The sequence below is a fragment of the Notolepis coatsorum genome, assembly GCF_963971535.1.
Source record: "Notolepis coatsorum genome assembly, chromosome: 12".
Taxonomy (NCBI): domain Eukaryota; kingdom Metazoa; phylum Chordata; class Actinopteri; order Aulopiformes; family Paralepididae; genus Notolepis; species Notolepis coatsorum.
The window spans coordinates 81,252,604-81,276,244 of NC_140176.1; positions in this window are offsets into that span (position 1 = coordinate 81,252,604).

The following is a 23,641-nucleotide window of genomic DNA, read 5'->3' on the forward strand; positions in this document are numbered from 1 at the left end:
TTTGACATTTTTAAAGATACAAGATTCCAGAAAAACGTCAAGGATGCTACACAAAAAAAGTCAAGACTTATTTCCATTGTACGTGGTCCTTGGTCTCAGACAGACAAGCAATACAAAACAGGACCATAAATAACAATTTGACAAACTACATAGACATGGACATTTTAAAAGCAGTACAAACGTAGCCACAGGCAACAATGTATCAGACACCATTTCCATGCATTTACATGATACTGTACATCATTAAGACGTCTCTTTATTATATAATTAAACACCCTCTCTGTCTAAAACAAATCCCACACACTATAGCAGTGCACAATCTGTGTTCAAAGTATAGTATCCCAATATGTAACAGCAAGCATCCGGAGAAATGCGCTGATCTTACCTTGCTGAAATAAACCACCTTTTGCATGCAAACTCCTGCTTCTCCTCAGGGGAGGAGGGGAAGAACGGGCGCCGGGATCCCCTTTAGTCAGGCGGCTAAAAAGATCCCGAGCACTCTGCGGACGCTGCGCTGAAAAAAGGGATGCGAGGAGACCCACATTTTGTTGGAAAAATGAATCGAGGCAAAAGATGCTCAACAAATCACAACTGCGGAAAGAGTGTGTTCCCCCATCGAGGTCCGGCGATGCGTGCGGAGAAGACGTGTCTATGGATGTGTGTCTGCAGACGCGTAAAAGGCAACGGGGAGGAACGGGATAGGCGGCGGCGTACCGTGGAGGAGCGAACTGCAGCGGACTGTCCCGCACTGTACTACCCTGCAGGAGGAGCAGAGGGGCCCGTGTGAGTGAGCCGAGAGGAGAGGGGAGAGGAGGAGAGGAGAGGAGAGGAGAGCAGCGCGCACGACGGGCTGCACCACAACCTAGAGGTGAAAACCTAATTGAATCAGACTCGGTGTGATAGTAGGGCGGCCCCGACATCGAGGTATACTGGCCCCCATGCACTGCACGTCCCACCACAAACAATCTATCCGAGATTTCAACCGATCTCTGAATGCGCTGTGGTGGGATAGATCGTGCAAAGAAATGCTCAACCATCTTTGGGAAGGATGCCGTTTTCTTTCTTGAATGCATTTATTAATTAAATGCCGATTTGTTGTTTCATTCAATTCGATTCATTCTCCAATATAGTACATTTACCTGGTCTAATTATATGCCTAATAAATCGTTTATATATAAAAATAAATAAATAATAATACAATTAAATACAAAAAGCGATTATTTCGTCTTGTTAAATGGAGTATGAACCTACACTGAAAAGGCTACTTTTATTGCGGATGACAACATAAAAGAGACTGATCACTGTTTTACCAACAATAATATCACATCAACTCCCTGTCACATGGTATCTGTCCCACACTGCTATGTAATGTACATGTTATATGTACTTAATACATTATTATTGGCTGTTACCTTGATCTCGTAGCCAATATCTCTCTCACTCACACACACACGCACGCACGCACACACACACGCACACACGCACGCACACACACACACACACACACACACACACACACACACACACACACACACACACACACACACACACACACACACAGACTCACACACACAGACTCACACACAAAAAATGCATAGGCCTACTGTACACACACAAATGTGCACACACATTCATTCAAACCTTTATTTATTCTCGAAAAGGACAATTGAGGTCACCCTCATTTTCAATGTCGTCGAGACTTACAGACATGTCAATGCATACATTTTTTACAATATAATAATAATAAATATTAATAACTCACACCTTTCACACATGGACCACAGCAAATAGTATGAAATGAACATAGGCATAAAATCAGCATACAGTTGACAGAATGAAAACAATGCATAAATTGCAGACATACGAATAGGTAAAAGACAATAAAAGTAGTGCAATGTAAACGTGCAGACATAAGAATAGGCATAAAATAAGTACAGTGTTGCTCGAATGCATGTCAACCCCCCCAGAACAGCCAGTCCCCCAAACACATCAATCCCCACCACATCCCCATCCAAGACACACCCCTGATAAAGCATGTCATGACCGAAGGAAAACGCTCACACCGCCATGCACGGCGACGGGAATGCCACCCCCGCGGGCCGCTCCATCTCCCCAATCCCAGCGACCTCGCCACCACGAGGAAACCAGCAAATCACACTCCCACCCGCAAACTCCACGGAGGAATGACAGGACCCGCAGCCACGCCAAAGGACCCACGACTCCAAACGCTCAAGCAGACAGACACAACAGCGGTCAAATGAGAAGACATGCAACACCACGGACGACACCGAGACCCCCGAAACATCGCAGAAGCTGCAGTGAGCCCCCCACGCAAGGAATCCCCAAAATGCCAGCGAGCCGAGGGAGCCCAATGATGAAAAACAACCAAGATTCATCAAAGCACATCCAAGAGACCAGCACCCAACTCCAGGAAAGGTCCGGGAAAGGTCCAGCCGAAGCCATAGCTGCCATAGGCTCCAACCAAACTCCCCCAGACCTCCCCCAGAGCTTCCCACCAGCCTCCCACACACCCCGGCCAGTCCCCATCAAGAGTCAAGTCAAGTCAAGAGTTTTATCACTGCACCATCACTGAACTCCCCAAACCCACCGACACCCCAGGGACCCCCCGCATGAACACAAACCCCACAGCACCCAAAAGCGTCGCAAAGGTCCCAATGCCATCCCAGACCACCCACAACGTCAAATTCCCCCCCATCCAACCACCACCATGTCCCCCCCCCCCCCCCCCGGCACGGCTACAGGCCATGGAGCACATACTGTTTTTAACTAATATAAGTAAGTTAAAAACAGTTACAGGGGGGGGCTCCAGTAGCTCACCGCATATCTCGGCGCTATTTCTGCGTCGGGGAAAACCGTGCTGCGTCACGGATCTGGTGGACTCGAGTTCGATTCCCGGACCCGCCGTCATTTGCCAGAATGTCTTCCCCTGATCTATATCCCGTTTCACCCTGTATCTGTCGGTCATGCTTGACCAGAAAAAGCGATAAACGCTAAAAATAAAGTTTTATTAAAAAAAAAACAGTTACAGACTGTTGCAGGCAGGCCTGCAAGTAAGCCTCTAAACTTCCCCTGCGTTATATGTATTTTTATCTTCAGCGAGAGCTAAAGAGGGTTCCATGTAGTAGGGGCACTATAATGAATGCTTTTTCAAGTTGGGTCTGTATATGGAAAACCTCCAGTGTAAGCCAATCATTTGAGCATGTTTTATAGGGTCTAGAGTTCCAAACTAGTAGTGATGTGAGATAAGGAGGTAATTTCACCTCTTAACATGCAATTTTTAGGACGATTTGCCCACCGGCACTTTGGCAAGCACTATTGGCTTGGGTGTGCATATTTTGTAATACAATATATATATCGAATTGAAGGCTTATTTGTTGCCTGTCGATAGCCCTTTCAGGTGACAAAATCCGTTCAGCGGTTCTTGAGTGACATGCCGGTATTTGAGGCTTGTGCAAAGTACACGGTATTGTGCAAAATACCACTCCCGACTCTTGGGACTCTAGTTCCGTCAATCATATGGCAATCTCGAAAATGATTGTGGAGGGTTGTAGCCAATGAGTGTGGCTTTCCAATGATACCCCACGTGGGGATGTATGAATCAGGGATCTACAGTAGGTGAAAAACGAGCGAAAACAGGAAGAGAAAAACAGCAGAATGAATTGAAGTCTATGAGGAAACTGAGTTTTTCTTTTGTACACAGTTTACCAAAATCACTCATAATCACTCATTTCTGAATGGATCTTTATGAAATTTGGACATGTACTTAAGCCATACCACCTTCTGGGGAAATACTACCTCTGGACTACTAACTACTACAGAAAAACTTGAGTATCAAGTTCAGACCTATGTTACTCTATTTCATTAGCACTAAAAGTTAATTTTCTTTCTGGAATCAGAAACTTCAGAATGTCATCTTTCAAAAGAGTATAAAGCTATAAGTAAGTATAAAGTATGTTGTTTTGGTTTGCAAAAAAGTATGCAGTCCTTAAAAATGAAAACTAAAATGGCCACTTTTGGAGGCGCAGGTTAAGAGGAATGGCTTTAAAGGCCAACTTGCAGGTTAAACCCTACTCTTCAGTTATGGGTAGTTTACATCATTGGTATCTAATTTCATTATTTATTTTTTTCCATTTGACGCCGTAAATGCCACTCAGAAAGGGTTAAAAAGGTCCACGCACGAATAACATGCACGGAGCAAATCTAAAAGCTTATCAGACGCTAGCACGGCCGTGACGTCACTTCAGGCAACTTATGCCTTATGCCCGTCCGGGTCATAGTACTACTGGCTATATGGATCTGGGCCTCTGGCTAACGTTACCCCGCTAACGTTAGCATTATGGCTACTAGGGCTGTCTTAAATACTTCGAAGCTTCGAAGCTTCGTTCGATGGCACGAGCTTCGAACATAAAAAAAAATCGAAGTAAAAAATAATATATATATATATATATATATATATATATATATATTTATATAAATTTTTTGCCTCCAAAATCTTGCGCCTCCATTCCAATGAAACAAAAGTAAGCGGCGCCTTCCCGCCTTCATTCCAATGAAATGAAAGTAAGCGGCGCCTCGACTCCACCTCTCTACAACAAGCACGTGGATATTATCTGTGTTGAAAACAACAAGGACATGTGCAGCAGACATGTCGACGAAGAAGTCATCAGACGTGTGGTTACACTTTAAAATATGCAAAGACAATGCCCAAAAAGCCGAGTGCCAGAAGAAAATGGCATATCAGAACTCTACAACAACTTTGTCAAATCACCTAAAAAACGTAAGTATCGTTGTACACGACGGCGATGCCACACAAAACATTAATAAGGCTATGCCTATGCTGCTATGACTGTGTTATCAAGTTGGCAAATTTAATTGTAATCATCTGCTTTTGTAGGTGCATTGTCTGATATAATTATAAATTATAAATTAAATATAATATAATTGTTTGCTTGATAGACGAAGGTTGCAACATAATTATGTAATGTCATGTCGTTGGCTGTGAGAGCAGCCCCACTGCAACCAGGCAGCGCAGCCGAGTGAAACCTTGTTGGCTGCGTCACAGTCACGAAAGGGGCTACTCCACTTTATTTATAGAGCACATTTAAAAACAACAAAGTTTACCAAAGTGCTGTACAAGTCCCACAACATAAGATACAAAATAATTTTTTTATTTTTATTTTTTATCGAAGCTCAGCCCCGAAGCTTCGATTGCCAAAAAAAGCTTCGAAGGTCAGCCCTAATGGCTACTGTCGTGAACCATTTTAGATCGGGGCATGTAGAGGAGTTTGGGGAACGAGTAAAATGTGCAGGTCCTCTTCTCAGACCTGTGGGGCAAAGCACTGCACGCATCATGCCGGCTAGCAAGCTACACGTCGCGGCATGTTGATAGCACAATAGTAGCCCACTCGGTGCATCACAGTCACGAAACGAGCTACCACGATAGCTATTAGCTAACTAACGTTAACGTTACAAGCTCAAACACCTTATAACTACTACTATTGTCGTGTCCATAAGTTCCCTGGCAGAATACTTGTGAGGACAAAGGTATACAAAGAGGAGAGAACCATTTTAAATCGGGCATTGTTAGGAGTTTCGAGAATGCTGGCTACCAAGCTAAGCTAAGCTACGTTAGCTAACTTAGCTACTAACATTATATACACAATATGTACAACGACACAATGATTTACATTATTACAAATATGGTAACGTGGTTGTGGCTTTTACAAATAGTGGTTAGCTTTAGAGATGAATGGCTATGATCACGGAGCAATAGTGTTAGGTGAAACAGAGACTAGCTCCTCGGCTAGTAGTAGCAAGGCTCTCTGCTTCCTGCCACTACCTGCCTGTGACTCTCAGAGCCCCTCGCTGCCCTGCACCTGATGTGACGTCATCATTAAGATGACACACGCACGCTATGAACCATGGATTAAAATATGCATGTGCGTGAGGTTGTGGTTTGGTCGACAAAATGTTTGATAAAAACGCTAAAACTGGGTCAATTTCAAATTTTTTTCCCTCTTCATGAAAGTCAGCGTTGGCCTAGTCACATTGTTTATTGAACAAAAATACAACCTGCAAGTTGGCCTTTAACTCATTCCCCACCAACACCGATTATACTCGTTATTGGGCGCCATCCTTTGAACGGCAACAACGAGTATACTCGTTATTTGATCGTTTTTAATTTTTTTCTCGATTTTAATATTCTATTCAATGTCACAGACCTGTATGTTGCCGTTAACACATTCATGGCCAACCACGTATATATACGTGATTCGGCGCCATGCTTAACGCATTGGTCGCCAAAAACTACTTACGCCGTTTTTGCCTGCCATGCGTTGAACGCCAACAACGGCGTAAATCGTTTTTGGGATCAATATTTCATTTTTTCGTCATGGCATTCATAATGATGGGCACAACCCCCGGTGCCCAATGTGTTAAAGGGCCAACCACGTATATATATGTGGTAAACTTGTTTTTGCTTTTATTGCATTTTAATAACCTACTCAATGTCACGAGCGGCACTGCAGATTTACCCTACTCTTGGGATTCGGAAAAGTGCATTACTGGCCAGATCCTCATAGGGGCGCTGTCTCAATAATGCAGTGTTCCCTGTGGCAGAACGGATGAAGTATTTTTTCATCCTGCAGTGAATTTTCCTGTTAGCCTGAAGCTATGCCTGTAGCATGTAGCCTGGAATACTTTTTGGGACGCTGAATTCAGTATGCAGTAAAGGAATATAGCATCAGCCAATTGACATATCGATCTACCAGATGACGATCGATAACTGGGAAATCCTTTTTGGGATCCAACCGGTTCACGTTAAGAGCTTTTTAACGTAAATGTCATGCTGATCAGGCCTTGCTTTGATAGCTAACCAGCCGATCAGCGAATGAGGCTAATGCCGTTATTGGTAATCAATAATCAGAAACGACGTCCCCCGCCCCCCCCTTTCATGCATTCATGGTGGACCATGATACCGATAATATGCATTTTGAGTTTTAGCTCTAGCTTGTGTATAGCCGAAACGCCATTCGATTTAACGTTATTAGCTTAGCGCCCTGTATCTCGCCTTCCAGGAAATACCCCAGACCATTGCGGTATATAGTTCATATTCACAACGCTATAAAATGGGAACGTATTGATGACATTTTTTTTTATTTAAGGCATATTGAAGGGACGGTTTATAGTGTCAATTGACAATGACAATGGACAGATAGCAATGATATAAAGTATAGATTTAGCTCTACAAACAGCCTCACGCACAATGAAAGGTTGTTATGATAAGCTGGCTTTATAGAGTGACATTAGACGGATCCCAGTGGCCCTGAAAGTGTTAAAAAGGCATACTGGGACGCCGAGGGTGCAGTACCGGCCAGATCCTGCCAGGTGGCAGTATCGAGAGTGCAGTAAACCCTGTTCCAGACCAGGTGTTACATTTAAACCGCTCCGGGCGCAGTCTTTTTAGTACAGGGAAGCCTAGAGATTCACTCGGTCGAATTGAAATGGGTCCGGGCCTCTCGATGCATGTGTTGTGCCGTATTATGTCATGGACATCAGATGGACCAGATGGCGATCAAACAAATGGAATATTCTCCTCCTGCAGGGATTTCGTACCGATCCGGCTGATCGTCGTGTGTGGTGTTCATAACGAATGCCGTTACTGGCAATCAAAGCATCAGAAACGACCCCCCCCCCCCTTCATGCATTCATGATGAAACATAATACCTATTACTGTATATACAGTTGATTTGGAAATAGTGTCCAGGGATGAAACGCCAATGCTTTTAGAGAGCCCTTTCACTCTTTCAGTGCCACGCCTGGTTTTCCATTTTACCGCTTGAATGCCACCATCCGCGCCAATGTTAACGTTAATATCGCCTAATCTATGTTTTAAATTATGGCTATGTGTCTAATCTGCCCATCGCATTATCAAAGACTATTTTCCAGACAGTGCTGTGAAGGCAGATTGTTTTTTTATCGCATCGTTGCCGTTTCAGAGCAGTTAGAAAAGCCTCCGTTTTGATATAAAAAACAGCTCATTCTGGAGCATTCTATGAAAATCGTCTTTTAGTGGAATATTCCACAACGTTGATATTCGTCTGCCTTTTTATGAATCGTTTTCAAATAAACGCTAGATGATCAATATTATACGTGCACGCACGCACATTACGGCCGCGCGCGGATAATCGCCTCGTTGATTTCCTCTCGGAGTTTTACATTGAAACCGAAAGAAGACATTTCACAAAACAGCTTATAACTTCATCAAACTTACTCTGATTATCCTACCACTGATAACATAGAGTCCTTACCTGACATCAGATGGTATCCAACTGGTATATTCCAATTCCTGATCACCATTCGAAAAAATCGATACGTGTATGGATCCAACGCGACACAGTGGATCTCCATGATCCGCGGGGATCTGAGGCTCCAGAATGAACTCTAGTAACCCCGGCTGGATCAGTGAACTGGAAAATGTGGAGTACCGGATTTTTTTCCCCATTCATTTTCATTGAGTCCATTCCAAAATCACTTATGTCATCTGGGAGACGACAGGGGGCGCTTTTTTCCACAGTGATCACCGGCGCAGCTCGGCAATACTCGGGTAGGCTCGGGTGATGCAATAATTTTTCAGATCGCAAAAAAAAATAAAAATAATAATTCCGAGAAATCTCGTGAGTGGCTAGCAACCACCTATAAAAAAACACGAGAAATCTCGTGAGTGGCACTGAAAGAGTTAACTCAGTTTCCCAGGAATTAGCCCAGATCATTCCGAAACTATGCTTATATTCACCACGGAAATCACCACCACGGAAATCATTCTTTTTTGCATCTTGGACAGAAGATAGTTACTGTCAAATGACCATAGTATTGTATCCATAGCTATAATATAGAATATAGATATAGCTCTACAAACAAGGTGACGCACTATCTTTAAAGCGTGGCCTGGCTAGAACAGGATGAGGCTAGTCCCCGGCGGTCAATGAGTTAAAGATAAAGACCAACCCACTTTCTCATATAAGATGCAGGGGTGTGTATTGTATCTGACACCAGTGATAAATCTAAGAGCAGAATGATAAACAGAATCTAATGGTTTAAGACTGACTGTGGATTCAGGTGAAATAATTGGCCATTTAGAAGGTATAGCAACAGATGATTTTATGGGGACTGTGCCTAAGTACAGTAGCTCTACGAATCGTAGTCTGAACCGTTACTAGGCTGCTCTGATGATTAGTGACTATCCCTAAATTATGGCTTGTAGGTCTATTATTTATAATGACATGTAAATTTGAAACATCATTATTATTATCAATGGATCACACTCACCCCATCTCATGGACAAGACGGACAGGACTTCATGGCAAGGATCATGTTCCTTGCAAGGAGGAGAGAGCCAGTCCTGTTTGGATGCAGGCCGTCTGGGGCAAAGAGCTCGTTTCTGACAGACAGAGTTGTAAACTTGTCCATGAATGCGATCCCCAGCGAGCAACAGTTGCCTTTCAGCCGAACATGGAGGTTCCTTATGCGGCTAAACTTCACGTCCCAGTAGCGACGGTAGGGGAAGGATCCCGACCTGATGCACCTGTGTCCAGTAGAGATGAGAGTTCTGAAGTCTGTCTTTAGCTGTTCTGATTCCTGGTTTTAAACGCACGCACGCACACACGCACGCACGCACGCACGCACGCACGCACGCACGCACGCACGCACGCACGCACACACACACACTCAGTAGGCTGGACTCTTCTCATCTCATCCCATCATGATTCAAACCTCAAGGTGATCATGGCCAAATACATTTTGAGAGGCTGGTCATTTGGCCTACAGACAAGATGGGCCTCAAGCCATAGAGCGTGAGAAGATGGCCTGACCTCCTTTCTTGACCACATGGTGTGGTCAGCATTTACACAAGGCAGAGATGTGGACATGGAAGGAGGGCACCTTCAGGCCCCCCCCCCCCCCCCCCCCCCCCCACATCATCAAAGCCTATCTGGCCTATTAGCTGGCAATATATAATGAGCTCCCTGCTCCCTGCCTCTGCATGAAGACATGGGCATATTAAATTATGTATCCTTTATCATCCTCCGATAGTTACATACAGGACTCCATATCTCTCACCCCCTCCCTCCCTCCCTCCCTCCCTCCCTCCCTCCCTCCCTCCCTCCCTCCCTCCCTCTTTCTCTCTGACCCCCACCCCCTCTTTCTCTCTCCCTCTCTCACCCTCCCTCTACCCAACGGTTCATATGCACAGTGGTATTCAATACACAAATTATATTTTCCCCGATAAGAGCTTATATGTGTCATTTGAACAGCTCCTCTTACCACAGCGTTTTTTCCCCACTCTCTCTCCCAGAAACTTGATTATACACTGCATGCTTGTAATTGATTTTCCTGCCATGTACTTTCCTTCCAATGACAAGTGATCAATAACCCTGCATCGAATAAGCAGAGCTCCGGTGCATGAACACTGAGCGGTAACCGCTCGGGTACTGTAATGCACACCATGGGAAACAAAAGGGCTTGATAAAGGGGACACACACGCGCGCGCGCGCACGCACACACACACACACACACACACACACACACACACACACACACACACACACACACACACACACACACACACACACACACACACGCATGCACACGCGCGCACGCACACACACACACACACACAGACACACACACACACACACACACACACACACACACACACACACACACACACACACACACACACACACACACACACACACACACACACACACACACAAACACGCACACACACTCAATGAGATCTACAGCACTGACCTATAATCTAAGCTAAGGGGAAAGCTGTCACGCTCCAAAGCACACACACGACGACGGCACCTTTAACAAACACGGAGGCCAAAAGCGTCTTTAAGTCGCCTGATAATAGCATTTATTTGCTTTTATGAATCTATTTCAGAATGTGTGAGTGAGTGTTGACTGGGAGTCGGTGACCAGTTCCCCCCCGTCATCGTCTGACCACTTTGATTATTATACATTATTATATTATACTTTGATACACCTGTACCACTTTTCCCCCCACTTCTGATACTGTTGCAAGTTGGGGGTGTAGGATAGATGCGCATGAATATAAACAAAATAAAATCATCATCCAATTCTTTACCCTCTCATATTAAAGTCGATAACTGTGTGATCTCTGAGCAGAGTGCAATTTGCGTTGCCTTCAGTAGGCATTTTGCAGAGGCTGGTAATTTATTTAATAGGAACTATAATGGACCTTGTCCTGCCGATTCTGATTGTTTGTGCCCTGTGGGCGTCACTTCACATTTCTCCTTTCAACCCTTTTCACAGTCAGCATATTTGATGCTTTGCAATCTATCGATTCAAAGTGTTCTACAGGTGAGGATAACTTAGAGTATTTTTTTATTAAGTTGGCTGCACCAGTTATTGCTGAGCAGTTAACTTATATTTTTAATCTCTCCATCTCTTCAGGTAGATTTCCTCTAGCTTGGAAATCTGCACGAGTGATTCCTTTACATAAGGGAGGTGATAGGGATCATTTAGATTATCGTCCTATCTCCAGGTTACCTTGCCTACAGTAGCTAAAGTCCTGGGAAACACTAGTAAATAAACAACTTAAGTGTTTCCTTTCAATGAACTCAGCAAGCTGGTTTTAGAGCCAAACATAGTACTACATCAGCCATCACTCTGCTTACAAATTATACTATCTCAGCATTAGATAAGAAGAAACATTGTGCTGCACTCTTTGTTGATTTATCAAAAGCCTTTGATACTGTTAATCAGTACTTACTTCTAAAAAAAACAATCTAACATTGGGTTGGATGATAATGCCTGTGTCTGGTTTCAGGATTATCTATCTTCTATGTGTGTGAAGTTAGATCAAGCCCAATCTGAATTTTTGTCCATGACTAAAGGTGTACCACAAGGTTCAGTTTTTGGTCCTGTCCTTTTTACAATTTATATGAATGATATTGTTTCTTCTTTGTATGGATGTCATGCCCATTTGTATGCTGATGACACAATTGTGTACTGTATCGCTGACTCTGTACAGTTGGCCATTGAGAAATTGCAACTTTCCTTTTATTTCCTCTTTTTACTGGTGACAGATACTGTATGATACTCACCATTATGTCCTGTATGATAAGGTGGGTTGGCCTTCTCTTGCAGAAAGGCGCCACAAACACTGGTATTTATTTATTTTTAAAGCCCTTATTGGCAAACAACGTGTTTATATCTCTTCACTGTTAGATTGCAATATTGGAACCGATTCAACTCGATCAAATGACTGGATGGTTCTTAGGGTCCCTCAGGTTTGTTCTGATCTAGGGAAGTTAGCTTTTTCCTTTGATGCCTCTAACTCAGCGGTTCTCAAACTACAGGTTGCGACCCAAAGTGGGGTCGTGGGTAGGTGACAGTGGGGTCATAAAAATAAATAAATAAAAAAAACATATATATATTTTTTGTATGTTCTGGCAACATATTTTGGATAAATATGCCTAGTTTTATAAATGTGTATTGATAACATAGTGCTGTAATTACATTTTCTAATAAATATGCATGATCAAGTTCAACAACAACAACAAAAGTGTGCTTTTATTTTGATATTCCAAAAATAATCCTAAATAAAATGGGGTTGTGGTATAAAAAAGTTTGAGAACCCCTGCTCTAACTCTTGGAATTTCCTCCAACTCTCTCTGAAGTTGTAGGTTCTCCCTTCCATTGGTACTGTATGTTTAAACGTATGATGTCCATTGTGTGACTGCCTGTAACAGTTTTAGCAGATATTTAGCTTTTTGTTGTTGTTGTTGTTGTTGTTGTTGTGTTTCATTTTCTGTGAATATTGCTTTTATTATGTACTGTTTACATTTGTACAATCGTCGTTTCTGTAAATGAGGGAAACCTCAGAAGCTTACTGTTGACAGAATCCGGCTATAGGGTGACAATAATGTGGTCAAGAGGCATGGTTTCTATTTTGAGCCTGAACTGCCGTGGTTTATTTATTCACATGGCAGAGCAGCAGTTCTATAGTTCTCCTCTCACTGAGAGGCTGGGGGAAAGAGAAAGAATGGGAGGAGACATCTCTATTTATACTCACCACCTGGTGGTGTTCCTGAGTGGCTCCGCCTAGAGAGCCCTCTAGAGTGGAAACAGTTATATATGCAGTTAGACCGTTACTAGTGGAAACAGTTATATATGCAGTTAGACAGTTACTAACAATCCTAAACCTCTGACTTCAACACTTACGGTTGAAATGGAAAAAATATATAATGACAACATGAGAAATACCTGGGCTGATTACATACAAGACACACCCGGGAGGGAAACAGACTAACAAAGAAGTACAGGAAAATAAGGAGGGGGACTACAACTATGGGACATGACAAGGAACAAGAAACAAAGAACTGGAGCAAACAATAAATAATACAAAGACTAAAACAGGACAATTACAAAGACATTACATGACAATAAAACAACTAGACAGGAACTGGGAACATGACTAGAGAAAGAGAGAGAGAGAGTGAGAGAGAGAGACAGAGAGAGAGAGAGAGAGTTACGGAGAGACAGTCCATGGTCTGGCAGGAGAGACAGAATGTTATATACAGTCCATGGCCCGGCAGAAGAGTTGTGGGCCTGGTACTGGTGTATTTTCTTTCTTTCTTTCTTTCTTTCTTTCTTTCTTTCTTTCTTTCTTTCTTTCTTTCTTTCTTTCTTTCTTTCTTTCTTTCTTTCTTTCTTTCTTTCTTTCTTTCTTTCTTTATTTCAGATCCCCATTAGTCACTGCCTCAGCAGCGACTATTCTTCCTGGGGTCTGGATACAAACATATAAAAATCAAACAAGAATAATCAATAAAACAACATAAAAACTAAACAAATATCAATAAAACACCAATAAAATATACAAACAAATATAAAACATTAAACAAATCAAAATCAGACATACAAACAAATATAGAACAATAACAAATATACAAACATATAGAACAAATCAAATATCAATAAAACAACAAATATCAATAAAACAACAAACGGAGACATCTCAGAGAAAACTAAAACGTGCTCAAAAAACAGCACGACATTCCATACACTAATACTCTAATACTCCTCATAACCACTAACTAGACAAAGACATTCCAAATCAACACATAACCCAACACACAAACCCATTCATTAGACACAGATTAGACGCAACCAAAATCAATCTCTTTCTGCATTACAGCCCCCCTACAGGTGTATGTGTGTGTTGTGGTGCTGGTGTGTGTGTGTATGTGTGTAGTGGTGCTGGTGTGTGTGTGTAGTGGTGCTGGTGTATGTGTGTAGTGGTGCTGGTGTGTGTGTGTAGTGGTGCTGGTGTGTGTGTGTTGTGGTGCTGGTGTGTATGTGTGTAGTGGTGCTGGTGTGTGTGTGTAGTGGTGCTGGTGTGTGTGTGTAGTGGTGCTGGTGTGTATGTGTGTAGTGGTGCTGGTGTATGTGTGTAGTGGTGCTGGTGTGTATGTGTGTAGTGGTGCTGGTGTGTATGTGTGTAGTGGTGCTGGTGTGTGTGTGTAGTGGTGCTGGTGTGTGTGTGTAGTGGTGCTGGTGTATGTGTGTAGTGGTGCTGGTGTGTGTGTGCAGTGGTGCTGGTGTGTGTGTGTAGTGGTGCTGGTGTGTATGTGTGTAGTGGTGCTGGTGTGTGTGTGTAGTGGTGCTGGTGTGTGTGTGTAGTGGTGCTCGTGTGTGTGTGTGTGTGTTGTGGTGCTGGTGTGTGTGTGTAGTGGTGCTGGTGTGTGTGTGTGTGTTGTGGGCCTGGTGTATGTGTGTAGTGGTGCTGGTGTGTGTGTGTGTTGTGGTGCTGGTGTGTGTGTGTAGTGGTGCTGGTGTGTGTGTGTGTGTGTTGTGGTGCTGGTGTGTGTGTGTAGTGGTGCTGGTGTGTATGTGTGTAGTGATGCTGGTGTGTGTGTGTAGTGGTGCTGGTGTGTGTGTGTAGTGGTGCTGGTGTATGTGTGTAGTGGTGCTGGTGTGTGTGTGTGTGTTGTGGTGCTGGTGTGTGTGTGTAGTGGTGCTGGTGTGTATGTGTGTAGTGATGCTGGTGTGTGTGTGTTGTGGTGCTGGTGTGTATGTCTGTAGTGGTGCTGGTGTGTGTGTGTAGTGGTGCTGGTGTGTATGTGTGTAGTGGTGCTGGTGTGTGTGTGTAGTGGTGCTGGTGTGTGTGTGTAGTGGTGCTGGTGTGTGTGTGTGTGTTGTGGTGCTGGTGTGTGTGTGTAGTGGTGCTGGTGTGTGTGTGTGTGTGTGTGTTGTGGGCCTGGTGTATGTGTGTAGTGGTGCTGGTGTGTGTGTGTGTGTGTGTGTGTTGTGGTGCTGGTGTGTGTGTGTAGTGGTGCTGGTGTGTGTGTGTAGTGGTGCTGGTGTGTGTGTGTAGTGGTGCTGGTGTGTGTGTGTAGTGGTGCTGGTGTGTGTGTGTAGTGGTGCTGGTGTGTGTGTGTAGTGGTGCTGGTGTGTATGTGTAGTGGTGCTGGTGTGTGTGTGTAGTGGTGCTGGTGTGTGTGTGTAGTGGTGCTGGTGTGTGTGTGTAGTGGTGCTGGTGTGTGTGTGTAGTGGTGCTGGTGTATGTGTGTAGTGGTGCTGGTGTGTGTGTGTAGTGGTGCTGGTGTATGTGTGTAGTGGTGCTGGTGTGTATGTGTGTAGTGGTGCTGGTGTATGTGTGTAGTGGTGCTGGTGTGTGTGTGTAGTGGTGCTGGTGTGTGTGTGTAGTGGTGCTGGTGTGTGTGTGTAGTGGTGCTGGTGTGTAGTGGTGCTGGTGTGTATGTGTGTAGTGGTGCTGGTGTGTGTGTGTAGTGGTGCTGGTGTGTGTGTGTGTGTGTGTGTTGTGGTGCTGGTGTATGTGTGTAGTGGTGCTGGTGTGTGTGTGTGTGTGTGTGTGTGTGTGTGTGTGTTGTGGTGCTGGTGTGTGTGTGTGTGTGTGTGTGTTGTGGTGCTGGTGTGTGTGTGTAGTGGTGCTGGTGTGTGTGTGTGTGTGTTGTGGTGCTGATGTATGTGTGTAGTGGTGTATGTGTGTGTGTGTGTAGTGGTGCTGGTGTGTATGTGTGTAGTGGTGCTGGTGTGTATGTGTGTAGTGGTGCTGGTGTATATGTGTAGTGGTGCTGGTGTGTATGTGTGTAGTGGTGCTGGTGTGTGTGTGTAGTGGTGCTGGTGTGTGTGTGTGTAGTGGTGCTGGTGTATGTGTGTAGTGGTGCTGGTGTGTGTGTGTGTAGTGGTGCTGGTGTGTGTGTGTGTAGTGGTGCTGGGGTATGTGTGTAGTGGTGCTGGTGTGTGTGTGTGTAGTGGTGCTGGTGTGTATGTGTGTAGTGGTGCTGGTGTGTATGTGTGTAGTGGTGCTGGTGTATGTGTGTAGTGGTGCTGGTGTGTGTGTGTAGTGGTGTATGTGTGTGTGTGTGTGTGTGTGTGTTGTGGTGCTGGTGTGTGTAGTGGTGCTGGTGTGTGTGTGTAGTGGTGTATGTGTGTGTGTGTATGTGTGTAGTGGTGTATGTGTGTGTGTGTGTATGTGTGTAGTGGTGCTGGTGTGTGTGTGTAGTGGTGCTGGTGTGTGTAGTGGTGCTGGTGTGTGTGTGTAGTGGTGTATGTGTGTGTGTGTGTGTGTGTGTGTGTGTGTGTAGTGGTGTATGTGTGTAGTGGTGTATGTGTGTAGTGGTGTATGTGTGTAGTGGTGTATGTGTGTAGTGGTGCTGGTGTGTGTGTGTAGTGGTGCTGGTGTGTGTGTGTAGTGGTGTATGTGTGTAGTGGTGTATGTGTGTAGTGGTGCTGGTGTGTGTGTGTAGTGGTGCTGGTGTATGTGTGTAGTGGTGCTGGTGTGTGTGTGTAGTGGTGCTGGTGTGTGTGTGTAGTGGTGCTGGTGTATGTGTGTAGTGGTGCTGGTGTGTATGTGTGTAGTGGTGCTGGTGTATGTGTGTAGTGGTGCTGGTGTGTGTGTGTAGTGGTGCTGGTGTGTGTGTGTAGTGGTGCTGGTGTGTATGTGTGTAGTGGTGCTGGTGTATGTGTGTAGTGGTGCTGGTGTGTGTGTGTAGTGGTGCTGGTGTATGTGTGTAGTGGTGCTGGTGTGTGTGTAGTGGTGCTGGTGTGTGTGTGTAGTGGTGCTGGTGTGTATGTGTGTTGTGGTGCTGGTGTATGTGTGTAGTGGTGCTGGTGTGTGTGTGTAGTGATGCTGGTGTGTGTGTGTTGTGATGCTGGTGTGTATGTGTGTTGTGATGCTGGTGTGTGTGTGTGTAGTGGTGCTGGTGTATGTGTGTAGTGGTGCTGGTGTATGTGTGTAGTGGTGCTGGTGTGTATGTGTGTAGTGGTGCTGGTGTGTATGTGTGTAGTGGTGCTGGTGTGTGTGTGTAGTGGTGCTGGTGTGTATGTGTGTAGTGGTGCTGGTGTGTGTGTGTATGTGTGTAGTGGTGCTGGTGTGTATGTGTGTAGTGGTGCTGGTGTGTGTGTGTAGTGGTGCTGGTGTGTGTGTGTAGTGGTGCTGGTGTATGTGTGTAGTGGTGCTGGTGTGTGTGTGCAGTGGTGCTGGTGTGTGTGTGTAGTGGTGCTGGTGTGTATGTGTGTAGTGGTGCTGGTGTGTGTGTGTAGTGGTGCTGGTGTGTGTGTGTAGTGGTGCTCGTGTGTGTGTGTGTGTTGTGGTGCTGGTGTGTGTGTGTAGTGGTGCTGGTGTGTGTGTGTGTGTTGTGGGCCTGGTGTATGTGTGTAGTGGTGCTGGTGTGTGTGTGTGTGTTGTGGTGCTGGTGTGTGTGTGTAGTGGTGCTGGTGTGTGTGTGTGTGTGTGTGTGTGTGTTGTGGTGCTGGTGTGTGTGTGTAGTGGTGCTGGTGTGTATGTGTGTAGTGATGCTGGTGTGTGTGTGTAGTGGTGCTGGTGTGTGTGTGTAGTGGTGCTGGTGTATGTGTGTAGTGGTGCTGGTGTGTGTGTGTGTTGTGGTGCTGGTGTGTGTGTGTAGTGGTGCTGGTGTGTATGTGTGTAGTGATGCTGGTGTGTGTGTGTTGTGGTGCTGGTGTGTATGTGTGTAGTGGTGCTGGTGTGTGTGTGTAGTGGTGCTGGTGTGTATGTGTGTAGTGGTGCTGGTGTGTGTGTGTAGTGGTGCTGGTGTGTGTGTGTAGTGGTGCTGGTGTGTGTGTGTGTGTTGTGGTGCTGGTGTGTGTGTGTAGTGGTGCTGGTGTGTGTGTGTGTGTGTTGTGGGCCTGGTGTATGTGTGTAGTGGTGCTGGTGTGTGTGTGTGTGTGTTGTGGTGCTGGTGTGTGTGTGTAGTGGTGCTGGTGTGTGTGTGTAGTGGTGCTGGTGTGTGTGTGTAGTGGTGCTGGTGTGTGTGTGTAGTGGTGCTGGTGTGTGTGTGTAGTGGTGCTGGTGTGTGTGTGTGTAGTGGTGCTGGTGTGTGTGTGTAGTGGTGCTGGTGTATGTGTGTAGTGGTGCTGGTGTGTATGTGTGTAGTGGTGCTGGTGTATGTGTGTAGTGGTGCTGGTGTGTGTGTGTAGTGGTGCTGGTGTGTGTGTGTAGTGGTGCTGGTGTGTGTGTGTAGTGGTGCTGGTGTGTAGTGGTGCTGGTGTGTATGTGTGTAGTGGTGCTGGTGTGTGTGTGTAGTGGTGCTGGTGTGTGTGTGTGTGTGTGTGTTGTGGTGCTGGTGTATGTGTGTAGTGGTGCTGGTGTGTGTGTGTGTGTGTGTGTGTGTGTGTGTTGTGGTGCTGGTGTGTGTGTGTGTGTGTGTGTTGTGGTGCTGGTGTGTGTGTGTAGTGGTGCTGGTGTGTGTGTGTGTGTGTTGTGGTGCTGGTGTATGTGTGTAGTGGTGTATGTGTGTGTGTGTGTAGTGGTGCTGGTGTGTATGTGTGTAGTGGTGCTGGTGTGTATGTGTGTAGTGGTGCTGGTGTATATGTGTAGTGGTGCTGGTGTGTATGTGTGTAGTGGTGCTGGTGTGTGTGTGTAGTGGTGCTGGTGTGTGTGTGTGTAGTGGTGCTGGTGTATGTGTGTAGTGGTGCTGGTGTGTGTGTGTGTAGTGGTGCTGGTGTGTGTGTGTGTAGTGGTGCTGGTGTATGTGTGTAGTGGTGCTGGTGTGTGTGTGTGTAGTGGTGCTGGTGTGTATGTGTGTAGTGGTGCTGGTGTGTATGTGTGTAGTGGTGCTGGTGTATGTGTGTAGTGGTGCTGGTGTGTGTGTGTAGTGGTGTATGTGTGTGTGTGTGTGTGTGTGTGTTGTGGTGCTGGTGTGTGTAGTGGTGCTGGTGTGTGTGTGTAGTGGTGTATGTGTGTGTGTGTATGTGTGTAGTGGTGTATGTGTGTGTGTGTGTATGTGTGTAGTGGTGCTGGTGTGTGTGTGTAGTGGTGCTGGTGTGTGTAGTGGTGCTGGTGTGTGTGTGTAGTGGTGTATGTGTGTGTGTGTGTGTGTGTGTGTGTGTGTGTAGTGGTGTATGTGTGTAGTGGTGTATGTGTGTAGTGGTGTATGTGTGTAGTGGTGTATGTGTGTAGTGGTGCTGGTGTGTGTGTGTAGTGGTGCTGGTGTGTGTGTGTGTAGTGGTGTATGTGTGTAGTGGTGTATGTGTGTAGTGGTGCTGGTGTGTGTGTGTAGTGGTGCTGGTGTATGTGTGTAGTGGTGCTGGTGTGTGTGTGTAGTGGTGCTGGTGTGTGTGTGTGTAGTGGTGCTGGTGTATGTGTGTAGTGGTGCTGGTGTGTATGTGTGTAGTGGTGCTGGTGTATGTGTGTAGTGGTGCTGGTGTGTGTGTGTAGTGGTGCTGGTGTGTGTGTGTAGTGGTGCTGGTGTGTATGTGTGTAGTGGTGCTGGTGTATGTGTGTAGTGGTGCTGGTGTGTGTGTGTAGTGGTGCTGGTGTATGTGTGTAGTGGTGCTGGTGTGTGTGTAGTGGTGCTGGTGTGTGTGTGTAGTGGTGCTGGTGTGTATGTGTGTTGTGGTGCTGGTGTATGTGTGTAGTGGTGCTGGTGTGTGTGTGTAGTGATGCTGGTGTGTGTGTGTTGTGATGCTGGTGTGTATGTGTGTTGTGATGCTGGTGTGTGTGTGTGTAGTGGTGCTGGTGTATGTGTGTAGTGGTGCTGGTGTATGTGTGTAGTGGTGCTGGTGTGTATGTGTGTAGTGGTGCTGGTGTGTATGTGTGTAGTGGTGCTGGTGTGTGTGTGTAGTGGTGCTGGTGTGTATGTGTGTAGTGGTGCTGGTGTGTGTGTGTATGTGTGTAGTGGTGTTGGTGTGTGTGTGTAGTGGTGCTGGTGTATGTGTGTAGTGGTGCTGGTGTGTGTGTGTTGTGGTGCTGGTGTATGTGTGTAGTGGTGCTGGTGTGTGTGTGTTGTGGTGCTGGTGTATGTGTGTAGTGGTGCTGGTGTGTGTGTGTTGTGGTGCTGGTGTATGTGTGTAGTGGTGCTGGTGTGTATGTGTGTAGTGGTGCTGGTGTATGTGTGTAGTGGTGCTGGTATGTGTGTGTAGTGGGGCTGGTGTGTGTGTGTTGTGGTGCTGGTGTATGTGTGTAGTGGTGCTGGTGTATGTGTGTAGTGGTGCTGGTGTGTGTGTGTTGTGGTGCTGGTGTATGTGTGTAGTGGTGCTGGTGTATGTGTGTAGTGGTGCTGGTATGTGTGTGTTGTGGTGCTGGTGTATGTGTGTTGTGGTGCTGGTGTGTGTGTGTAGTGGTGCTGGTGTGTGTGTGTAGTGGTGCTGGTGTATGTGTGTAGTGGTGCTGGTGTGTATGTGTAGTGGTGCTGGTGTGTGTGTGTTGTGGTGCTGGTGTATGTGTGTTGTGGTGCTGGTGTGTGTGTGTAGTGGTGCTGGTGTGTGTGTGTTGTGGTGCTGGTGTGTGTGTGTAGTGGTGCTGGTGTATGTGTGTAGTGGTGCTGGTGTGTGTGTGTAGTGGTGCTGGTGTATGTGTGTAGTGGTGCTGGTGTGTATGTGTGTAGTGGTGCTGGTGTATGTGTGTAGTGGTGGTGGTGTGTATGTGTGTTGTGGTGCTGGTGTATGTGTGTTGTGGTGCTGGTGTGTGTGTGTAGTGGTGCTGGTTTGTGTGTGTAGTGGTGCTGGTGTGTATGTGTGTAGTGGTGCTGGTGTGTGTGTGTAGTGGTGTATGTGTGTGTTGTGGTGCTGGTGTGTGTGTGTAGTGGTGTATGTGTGTAGTGGTGCTGGTGTATGTGTGTAGTGGTGCTGGTGTGTATGTGTGTAGTGGTGCTGGTGTATGTGTGTAGTGGTGCTGGTGTATGTGTGTGTGTGTGTTGTGGTGCTGGTGTGTGTGTGTAGTGGTGCTGGTGTGTATGTGTGTAGTGGTGCTGGTGTGAATGTGTAGTGGTGCTGGTGTGTATGTGTGTAGTGGTGCTGGTGTGTATGTGTGTAGTGGTGCTGGTGTGTATGTGTGTAGTGGTGCTGGTGTATGTGTGTTGTGATGCTGGTGTATGTGTGTAGTGGTGCTGGTATGTGTGTGTTGTGGTGCTGGTGTATGTGTGTTGTGGTGCTGGTGTATGTGTGTAGTGGTGCTGGTGTGTATGTGTGTAGTGGTGCTGGTGTATGTGTGTAGTGGTGCTGGTGTGTGTGTGTGTAGTGGTGCTGGTGTATGTGTGTTGTGATGCTGGTGTATGTGTGTAGTGGTGCTGGTGTATGTGTGTAGTGGTGCTGGTATGTGTGTGTTGTGGTGCTGGTGTATGTGTGTTGTGGTGCTGGTGTATGTGTGTAGTGGTGCTGGTGTGTATGTGTGTAGTGGTGCTGGTGTATGTGTGTAGTGGTGCTGGTGTGTATGTGTGTAGTGGTGCTGGTGTATGTGTGTTGTGATGCTGGTGTGTATGTGTGTAGTGGTGCTGGTGTATGTGTGTAGTGGTGCTGGTGTGTGTGTGTAGTGGTGCTGGTGTGTATGTGTGTAGTGGTGCTGGTGTATGTGTGTAGTGGTGCTGGTGTGTATGTGTGTAGTGGTGCTGGTGTGTGTGTGTAGTGGTGCTGGTGTGTGTGTGTAGTGGTGCTGGTGTGTGTGTGTAGTGGTGCTGGTGTATGTGTGTAGTGGTGCTGGTGTGTATGTGTGTAGTGGTGCTGGTGTATGTGTGTAGTGGTGCTGGTGTGTATGTGTGTAGTGGTGCTGGTGTATGTGTGTAGTGGTGTATGTGTGTAGTGGTGCTGGTGTGTATGTGTGTAGTGGTGCTGGTGTGAATGTGTAGTGGTGCTGGTGTGTGTGTGTAGTGGTGCTGGTGTGGATGTGTAGTGGTGCTGGTGTGTGTGTGTGTAGTGGTGCTGGTGTGTGTGTGTAGTGGTGCTGGTGTGTATGTGTGTAGTGGTGCTGGTGTGTGTGTGTATGTGTGTAGTGGTGCTGGTGTGTGTGTGTAGTGGTGCTGGTGTGTGTGTGTAGTGGTGCTGGTGTGTGTGTGTAGTGGTGCTGGTGTATGTGTGTAGTGGTGCTGGTGTATGTGTGTAGTGGTGCTGGTGTGTGTGTGTAGTGGTGCTGGTGTGTATGTGTGTAGTGGTGCTGGTGTATGTGTGTTGTGGTGCTGGTGTGTATGTGTAGTGGTGCTGGTGTGTGTGTGTAGTGGTGCTGGTGTATGTGTGTAGTGGTGCTGGTGTGTATGTGTGTTGTGGTGCTGGTGTGTGTGTGTAGTGGTGCTGGTGTGTGTGTGTAGTGGTGCTGGTGTGTGTGTGTAGTGGTGCTGGTGTGTATGTGTGTAGTGGTGCTGGTGTGTGTGTGTAGTGGTGTATGTGTGTGTTGTGGTGCTGGTGTATGTGTGTAGTGGTGCTGGTGTGTGTGTGTAGTGGTGTATGTGTGTAGTGGTGCTGGTGTATGTGTGTAGTGGTGCTGGTGTGTGTGTGTAGTGGTGCTGGTGTGTGTGTGTAGTGGTGCTGGTGTGTATGTGTGTAGTGGTGCTGGTGTGTGTGTGTAGTGGTGTATGTGTGTGTTGTGGTGCTGGTGTATGTGTGTAGTGGTGCTGGTGTATGTGTGTAGTGGTGCTGGTGTGTGTGTGTAGTGGTGTATGTGTGTAGTGGTGCTGGTGTATGTGTGTAGTGGTGCTGGTGTGTGTGTGTAGTGGTGCTGGTGTATGTGTGTAGTGGTGCTGGTGTGTGTGTGTAGTGGTGCTGGTGTGTATGTGTGTAGTGGTGCTGGTGTATGTGTGTGTAGTGGTGCTGGTGTGTGTGTGTGTGTGTTGTGGTGCTGGTGTATGTGTGTAGTGATGCTGGTGTGTATGTGTGTAGTGGTGCTGGTGTGTATGTGTGTGTGTTGTGGTGCTGGTGTATGTGTGTAGTGGTGCTGGTGTGTATGTGTGTAGTGGTGCTGGTGTGTATGTGTGTAGTGGTGCTGGTGTATGTGTGTAGTGGTGCTGGTGTGTGTGTGTGTGTGTTGTGGTGCTGGTGTATGTGTGTAGTGGTGCTGGTGTGTATGTGTGTAGTGGTGCTGGTGTGTATGTGTGTAGTGGTGCTGGTGTGTGTGTGTGTTGTGGTGCTGGTGTATGTGTGTAGTGGTGCTGGTGTGTATGTGTGTAGTGGTGCTGGTGTGTGTGTGTAGTGGTGCTGGTGTGTGTGTGTTGTGGTGCTGGTGTATGTGTGTAGTGGTGCTGGTGTGTGTGTGTTGTGGTGCTGGTGTGTGTGTGTAGTGGTGCTGGTGTGTGTGTGTGTGTGAATGAATGAATGAATGAAAACTTTATTTAACAGATTG